General features: G+C 37.3%; 1 long non-coding RNA gene across 1 annotated transcript; it reads left to right on the forward strand.

Annotated features, from left to right (window-relative positions):
* The first annotated feature begins 754 nt into the window (after positions 1 to 754).
* LOC110062439 (uncharacterized) lies at positions 755 to 4,170 on the forward strand. The gene is made up of 5 exons (XR_016208562.1): positions 755 to 972; positions 1,149 to 1,257; positions 2,137 to 2,225; positions 3,646 to 3,684; positions 4,013 to 4,170. It is a non-coding gene; the product is annotated as an uncharacterized LOC110062439 (long non-coding RNA).
* Positions 4,171 to 9,184: the final 5,014 nt, after the last annotated feature.

A 9,184-nucleotide genomic window follows, 5' to 3' on the forward strand; every position in this document is an offset into this window, starting at 1 on the left:
GTAGTCTACACTAGTCAAAGCCTTACATTTGTGCTACATTTAATATCGTTCATATATGTGAAAACTAATCTATGTTTTTGGTCATGTTCTTACTGCAAAAAAGCCGTTGCTCTGGCCGTTGCTACGTAAAAACACTTTTACCACTTTGCACATTCCTTAAATTTCACACTTATCTAGAGGTAAATACGGAAAGATCGTTTCAAAATGTTTTTACAAGCGTTCAAGGGTCTTAATTCTTGCCTGTTCAAAAAATGGAATTTTCTATGAACATCGCCATATTTTAGGGTAGTACCACTTTAACTCTTCCTCGTACGAAAAGTTCACAAAAAATTTAAAACGGCTCATTTTGGAGCCACTCCAAACGCCCCTTTTCAGAGCCACCACAAGAAGTCTTGATCGTCGTTTGCTATGATTCTTTTGTCATTGTTTTGTCGATGGAAATAATATCCATCTTGTTTTTACTCTTGTCAGAGTAAGTAGCCTACAAGCCTGGCCTCGACTATCTTTTAGGATGTTTTCTCCCGTGTACCTTTGCTCCAATGATCAGCGCTTTGCCCGAAAACTTTCAAAAATGTTTGGAACTGGAGGGGCTGCAGTCCCGCCCCACCCCCTCCCCTTATGGTCTTGTAGGCAATGATGAAAAAGTTGCTTATTGGAAAAAATACCTCACTCAATTCAAGACTAGAGCGCAAAAGCCATACCCTATTTGAGACCAAACCGGCTACAAAACCATACAGGAGTACCCCATGGGGACGGGGGAGCCTCTCAGCTCGGCACCTATTGATTCGTGGAAACAGCCAAGGTTAGCGCGACAGATTGTTATACGGATCGTGGGTTCCGGTTATAACGTTTTGCTTGAGTGCTTCTGATCTCGTGATCATTGCAGACTCTGATCTTTTCAGACAACAGCCTTCTGCACGGGGAGGATCGGGGAGCGGTTTTCCATTGTATCGCTGGACGTGATTATAGAAGGTTAGTATATTACTTTAGATGGAAACACTAAGCTAAACGAGGCCACTGGGTATTAAAAGAACATTTTGCTACTGAGAATAATTCAGTTCGCGTGACTGTACGGAATCACTGCTTTGCCAATCACTCGTCAGTGGGATTCTAATTCAAGTTACTAAGTAGATGTTCATTCTATGCAGGAATATATCTCTTGTTCATGACCACAATGGTACATTTATGGTGACTGCTGATCGATTGCATACGTCAAAGTGACTGATTCTGGTTCCAGAAGAAGCTTTAACATTTCAGGTAAGCAGGATGAGTGAAATTAAATTATCAAACGTAAGCACATTTTAGACATTTTAGGAACGAACAAAATTGGGCAGCGTTAACCGAAGCAACAAAGATGAGAAAACCTCACTTTTTTCTGAAGTCGTGGTTAATTGTTTAGTAGTTTTAAATTGAATGTCCATTAATTTGTCACTTAGCTATCTTTCATAACCAGCACTTCAGTCCCAAGTTTATAAAACTCGAGACACGTATGCATTCAAAGAACTGAAAGCGGAAAATCTAGCCTGTTTCTACGTTTCGTAAGCATTGATCATGAATGAGTCAGTTGTCCTAAACAAACTCATCAGCACAAGGGGTAGAATCAGTAGTTCAATTACCAGCAAACTTTAGCGAAATCAGATCAACCTAAATCGTGATTTCATTTGAATTTTTACCGGTGAACGCATAAGTTAACTTTACAACAAAAGCTGAGGGCCACGTAAACTTGCAGATACTTGATTCTTAGATTAATTACAGATTGAAGACACATATATGATCTGCTGTTGTGATTTATAATCGGGTTCTTTATCGTAGTTTATGGCCGAAGTTCCTTAAATCGGGGAGTATTTACAATTAATCAGTAATCAGTATATACTAGCGAGCAGTAAGTTTAGCATTTTACTTGATATTAATCAGTATTGCTGTCTTTTTGCCTGGCTCAAGTTTTAAATGTTTCTCTTGACGCAACTGCGATAAACCCAACGCGAAAAAGCAAATCTTTCTTATTGGTTAACTTTTAAGTTTCAATTTTGGATCTCATTGCTGCTTTGTTAGCATCAATTCTTTCAATTTTGACTAAAGGCAAATGTAATCAGTAAATGTTTCGTCAGATTTGAGCCAACCTATTTGTTTCTACAGTTGTGTAAACTCCTTGGTGACTGACTGACACTGGCTCGTTTTCAAGTGAGTTAAAAAACAACTGCATGACCGCAGAACCTCTCTACAAGGTAGGAAAATTTTGAAAAAAATCTGATATGTGCATTCTAGTCTGTGCAATTAAAAGGTTATATTTAGCAGTGTTACTGTGCATAACATATGTATTGGTCTAAAACAACAAAGTTAGAAAGCTTTTGCTTCCTTACTTTCCTCAATTTGTTGTAGACACCAATCTTTCGAACACTTCATTTACCGCAGTGTATGTTTGTTATTACCGGCCAATAACATGATCCTGTTTTTTGATTCTATACACTGTGACTTAATTTATATTCAAAAACGTTCTAGCTGTTTCAGTGAGCCATACAAGACTAAGCAAAAACAATAGCTTCACTGTAGCGCGGAAAGCTTCGACGCTGAAGATGTAAACAGACAAGCAGTTATCACGCACATTTGAAAGAGTAACTTGGAAAATGCGATAGAAAGAGTTTATAGCCAATTTCCACAGACTCCATTACACAACGAATATATCTAGACGGAAAATATAATTAGCTGGCGTTTTTTATGTATTTACCGGTTATCAGTAATGATCAGAAAAAGCCGCTTTAATTAAACAGTCGATATTCACTGATGGATTACGTTCTTATCATGCCTGTTTGCAAAACATTACTGTTGAATCTTTGGGTTTGTCTTATTGAACCCATCTTTATACAGGGTTAATACAGGTTCTGGAAAACCTGGAAAGTCCTAGAATTTTATTGTGGCATTTTCCAGAACTGGAAAGTCCAGGAAAAACGGCTCCTCAGGTCCTGAAAAGGTCTTGAAATCTGTTAAACTCATGTAATAAAATGAAATGTATGGCAGACAGTAAGGAGAATTAACATTGAGATCTTGGGAATGACATGGTTAATGTGAATTTTAGACTCCTGGAAGAATCAATCTGAGTCCTGGAAAAGTCCTGGAATTATTTGTTTTTGAGATATGGTGCGAACCCTGTTGTATTGTAAACATTTACTGGCTAACTGGCAGGTTTATATGTTGTTCTTATTCAGTCTTTATGGTCAAAAGTGCCATGTTGTAAACTGTTAATGGAAACCAGCTCCCAATTTACAGAGTCCGGTTTTTGTTTGTGTTTCTGCGTTGTCTTTTCAGTAAGACGAAATTCATAATGGCTAATGTAGCACATCAGTATTGACTCGTAAACACTGAACGACTGCTTTCTCCTTGGTGAAAGTTAAGAAGGTAGATTACAATGTTAACAGATAAAATTTCCTTGTAAGGAATTATTCTCATGTGCTTTAGAGCCATTAACCCAATGCGATAAAGCACATGTTTGTTATTTTTGATCTGTTATGGCTGCTTTGCTCGCAGCAACATTTTCAATTTTGACCAAGAGCAAATGTTTTACATGTTACTTGAGTTTAGAGCCAACTTATTTATTTCTACAATTGTAAACTCCTTGATGACTGACTGACACTGCGTCGTTTTCAACAGAATAAAAACGGCTGCACGACTAAAGAACTTTTCTGCAAGGTAAGAACTCTGCCAACATTTCTACAACTAAGAACAATTCAAGGGAAGTTTTCAATCTGTTGCTAGTGTGGACTAAAGGTAGTAGGCGTTACTTGTACATGTGTTGGAGAGGCACGAGCGATGCTTTGTTGCCAAGGACATATTTTATTCTCTTTCCTCGTGTTTCCACGTAACCACTCTATGAAGATTTCTAAGTTCTAAAATTGGATTTAACTACTGCTACTGAGAATAATTCATTTCGAGTGACTAAACAGATTCACCGTTAGGCCAGACACAACGACAGTGGGATTCTAATTTAAGTTACTAAGTAGATTTTCGTTCTATGTAGGAATCTCCAGTTCATGGCCACAGTTATACGTAGAAGAGACTGATTCTGGCCACAAGAGAAGCTTTAACGTTTCAGGTAAGCAGGATGAGTGAAATAAAATAATGAAACGTGAGCACATTTGAGGGACGAGCAAAATTGGGTAGCGCTAACAAGCAACAGACACGGGAAAAACCGTAGTCATTTCCACAGTTATTGAATTATTGAGAAGATTTTAATTCAATATCCAATAATTTTTGAGTTAACTATCATTCATAACCAGCAGTTTAGTCCCACGTTTATATCATAGTGCAACGTGACACGTTGATATTCGAAGAACTTAATTAAAAAGGAAGTCGTGGAATGTGTAATCTAGCCTGTTTCTACGTTTCGCAAAGATTGATCATGAAGGACTCAGTTGTCCTAAACAAACTCAATCATCAGCGTTTGTCAGGGAACAATTTCATCGCCAGGGGTAGAACCAGTAGTTCAATTACCAGCGAACTTTAGCGAAATCAGATCAACCTAAACTCGTGATTTTATTTGCATTTTTACCGGTGAACGCACAGGTTTACTTTACAACAAAAGCTGAGGACCACATAAACTCCCAGATACTTGTTTCTTAGATAAATTACAGATTGAAGACATATATATGTGATCTGCTGTTGTGATTTATAATCGAGTTCTTTATCTTAGTTTATGGTACATTACTTTCTTAAACCGGAGAGTTTTTACTATTCATCAGTAATCAGTATTTACTAGCAAGCAGTAAGTTAAGCATGTTACTTGATAGTAATCAGTATTGATGTCTTTTTGCCTGGCTCAAGTTGTAAAGGTTTCTCTTGAGGCAACTGCGATAAACCCAGCGCGAAAAAAAAAATCTTTGTTATGGGTTAACTTATACGTTTAAATTTTCGACCTCGTTGCTCCTTTGTTAGCATCAATACTTTCAATTTTGAGTAAGAGAAAATCAGTGTAATCAGTAAATGTAACGTCAGATTCGAGCCAACCTGTTTCTTTCTACAGTTGTATAAACTCCTTGGTGACTGACTCACACTGGCTCGTTTTCAAGTGAAACTGCAGGACCATAGAACTTCTCTGCAAGGTAAGAATATTATGAAAAAAATCTGATATGTGCATTCCGGTCTCTGTTTTTAGCTGTGTTTGTCTGTATATGCATGGCTCAATAAAACCACAAAGGTGGAAAGCTTTTGCTTGCTTGCTTTTCTCAATTTGTTGTAGACGTCAATCTGTTAATTTACTACGGTGTATGCTTGTTAACTGGCTAATGAAACAATCCTGCTTATTTTTTTATTCTGCACAGTGTGACTTTCTTTATACTCAAAAGAGTTACCATGCCTGTTTGTAAAACAACTGTAGTCTGTTGAATCTTTTGAATTTTTTAGAGTTGATTTGCATTTGGACCATTTGCGTTTCTGTTTTAGGTCTTTCAATCTCGCTGTTTTATTTACTAGTAAGATGAAATTCATAATGGTTTCTAGCACATTAATGTTGACTCGTATGAAACACTGAACGACTGCTTTCTCCTTGGTGAAAGTAAGAAGCTTGATTGAAATGTTAGCAGATACAAGTTGCATGTAACGATCGAATTAAATATTCTCCTGCGTAAAAGCGATAAAGCCAATGAGAAAAAGCAAATATTTCTTATTTTTGATCTCTTATTGCTGCTTTGTTCACAGTAACATTTTCAATTTTGACCAAGAGCAAATGTTTTATATGTTACTTGAGCTTAGAGCCAACTTATTCATTTCCACAATTGTAAACTCCTTGATGACTGACTGACACTGTGTCATTTTCAACAGAATAAAAACAGCTGCACGACTACACAACTTCTCTGCAAGGTAAGAACTCTGCCAACATTTCTACAACTAAAAACAATTCAATTTTAGGGAAGTTTTTAATCTGCTGCTGGTGTGGACTAAAAGTAGTAGGCATTACGTGTACATATGTGGGAGAGGCACAAGCGATGCTTTGTTGCCAAGGACATATTTTTTTCTCTTTCCTAGTGTTTCCACGTAACCACTCATTCCATGATGATTTCTAAGTTCTAAACTTTGATTTAAAAGGTGTCAGCAAATTGATCCAATTCCTAAACCGCCGCATGGATTTCCAAATGTTTGAGGGTTGGCCAATCGTGTTTGGTAGTTTGGGGTGGCATGACACTTTGTAAAATGAAACCTTCCATTCCGCTTGAGTGCTTGTGATCTCGTGATCATTGCAGACTTTGATCTGTTCAGACAACACCCTGTCTGCTGAAGGAGCGGTTTTCTATTTTATCGGTGGATAAAATGGACATGAACTGATTCTAGAAGGGACTTCAGGTCAGGAAAAGAACATTTGCTGCTGAGAATAATTCATTTCGAGTGACTAGACAGATTCACCGTTAGGCCAGACACAACGACAGTGGGATTCTAGTTTAAGTTCCTAAGTAGATTTTCATTCTATGTAGGAATCTGACGAATCTCCTGTTCGTGGCCACATTTATACATAGAAGAGACTGATTCTGGCCACAAGAGAAGCTTTAACGTTTCAGGTAAGCAGGATGAGTGAAATAAAATAATGAAACGTGAGCACATTTGAGGGACGAGCAAAATTGGGTAGCGCTAACAAGTAACAGACACGGGGAAAACCTTAGTCATTTCCACAGTTATTTAATTGTTGAGAAGATTTTTATTCAATATCCAATAACTTATTGGACATTGATCATGAGTTGTAAGCTAACTATCATTCATAACGAATAGTTTAGTCCCAAGTTTATATACAACGAGACACGTTCGTATTCGAAGAACTTAATTAAAAAGGAAGTCGTGGAATGTGAAATCTAGCCTGTTTCTACGTTTCGCAAAGATTGATCATGAAGGACTCAGTTGTCCTAAACAAACTCAATCATCAGCGTTTGCCAGGGAACAATTTCGTCGCCAGGGGTAGAACCAGTAGTTCAATTACCAGCGAACTTTAGCGAAATCAGATCAACCTAAACTCGTGATTTTATTTGCATTTTTACCGGTGAACGCACAGGTTTACTTTACAACAAAAGCTGAGGGCCACATAAACTCCCAGATACTTACTTGATTCTTAGATTAATTACAGATTGAGGACACACACACACACACACACACACACACATATATATATATATATATATATATATATATGATCTGCTGTTGTGATTTATAATCGAGTTCTTTATCTTAGTTTATGGTACATTACTTTCTTAAACCGGAGAGTTTTTACTATTCATCAGTAATCAGTATTTACTAGCAAGCAGTAAGTTAAGCATGTTACTTGATAGTAATCAGTATTGATGTCTTTTTGCCTGGCTCAAGTTGTAAAGGTTTCTCTTGACGCAACTGCGATAAACCAGCGCGAAAAAGCATATCTCCCTATGGGTTAATTTATACGTTTAAATTTTCGATCTCATTGCTGCTTTGTTAGCATCAATACTTTCAATTTTGAGTAAGAGAAAATGTAATCAGTAAATGTAACGTCAGATTCGAGCCAACCTGTTTCTTTCTACAGTTGTATAAACTCTTTGGTGACTGACTGACCCTGGCTCGTTTTCAAGTGAGTTAAAAAGAAACTGCAGGACCATAGAACTTCTCTGCGAGGTAAGAAAATTATGAAAAAAATCTGATATGTGCGTTCCGGTCTCTGTTTTTAGCTGTGTTTGTCTGTATATGCATGGATCAATAAAAACACAAAGGTGGAAAGCTTTTGCTTGCTTGCTTTTCTCAATTTGTTGTAGATGTCAATCTGTTAATTTACTACAGTGTATGCTTGTTACCTGGCGAATAAAACAATCCTGCTTATTTTTTTATTCTGTACAGTGTGACTTTCTTTTTATTCAAAAGAGTTACCATGCCTGTTTGCAAAACAACTGTAGTCTGTTGAATCTTTTGAATCTTTTAAAGTTTGATTTGCATTTGGACCATTTGCGTTTCTGTTTTAAGTCTTTTAATCTCGCTGTTTTATTTACTAGTAAGATCAAATTCATGATGGTTTCTAGCACTACAGTGTTTACTCGTAAACACTGAACGACTGCTTTCTCCTTGGTGAAAGTAAGAAGCTAGATTGAAATGTTAGTAGATACAATTTGCATGTAAGGAAATAAATATTCTCCTGCGTAAGAGCGATAAAGCCAATGCGAAAAAGCAAATCTTTCTTACTTTTGATCTCTTATTGTTGCTTTGTTCACAGTAAGATTTTCAATTTTGACCAAGAGCAAATGTTTTATATGTTACTTGAGTTTTAGAACCAACTTGTTTATTTCTACAATTGTAAACTCCTTGATGACTGACTGACACGGTGTCATTTTCAACAGAATAAAAACAGCTGCACGACTACACAACTTCTCTGCAAGGTAAGAACTCTGCCAACATTTCTACAACTAAAACCAATTCAATTGAAGGGAAGTTTTCAGTCTGTTGCTAGTGTGGACTAAAGGTAGTAGGCTTTACGTACACATGTGTTGGAGACTGAGGCACATGCGATGCTTTGTTGCCGAGGACATATTTTATTCTCTTTCCTTGTGTTTCCACGTAACCATCTTCTATGAAGATTTCTAAGTTTTAAAATTTGATTTAAAAGGTGTCAGCAAATTGATCCAATTCCTGACCCGCCGCATGGATTTCCAAATTTTTGAGGGTTGGCCCAATCGTGTTTGGTAGTTTGGGTTGGCGTGACATTTTGTAAAATGAAACCTTCCATTCCGTTTGAGTGCTTCTGATCTCGTGATCATTGCAGACTTTGATCTGTTCAGACAACACCCTGTCTGCTGAAGGAGCGGTTTTCTATTTTATCGGTGGATAAAATGGACATGAACTGATTCTAGAAGGGACTTCAGGTCAGGAAAAGAACATTTGTTACTGAGAATAATTCAGTTGGCGTGACTAGACGAATTCACCGTTAGGCCAGACGCAATGCAACGACAGTGGGAGTCTAATGTAGGTTACTAAGTAGATTTTCGTTCTATGTAGGAATCTCCTGTTCATGGCCACAGTTATACGTCGAAGTAACTGATTCTGGTGACAAGAGAAGCTTTACCGTTTCAGGTAAGCAGGATAAGTGAAATAAAATTATGAAACGTAAGCACATTTGAGGGACGACCTAAATTCGGTAGCGCCATGCGCCAACAAGCAACAGACACGGGAAAAACCTTTTTCATTTCCACAGTTG

This window comes from Orbicella faveolata, unplaced genomic scaffold (genome assembly GCF_042242905.1).
Source record: "Orbicella faveolata isolate gen_17 unplaced genomic scaffold, um_ofav_v1 contig_25, whole genome shotgun sequence".
Lineage (NCBI taxonomy): Eukaryota > Metazoa > Cnidaria > Anthozoa > Scleractinia > Merulinidae > Orbicella > Orbicella faveolata.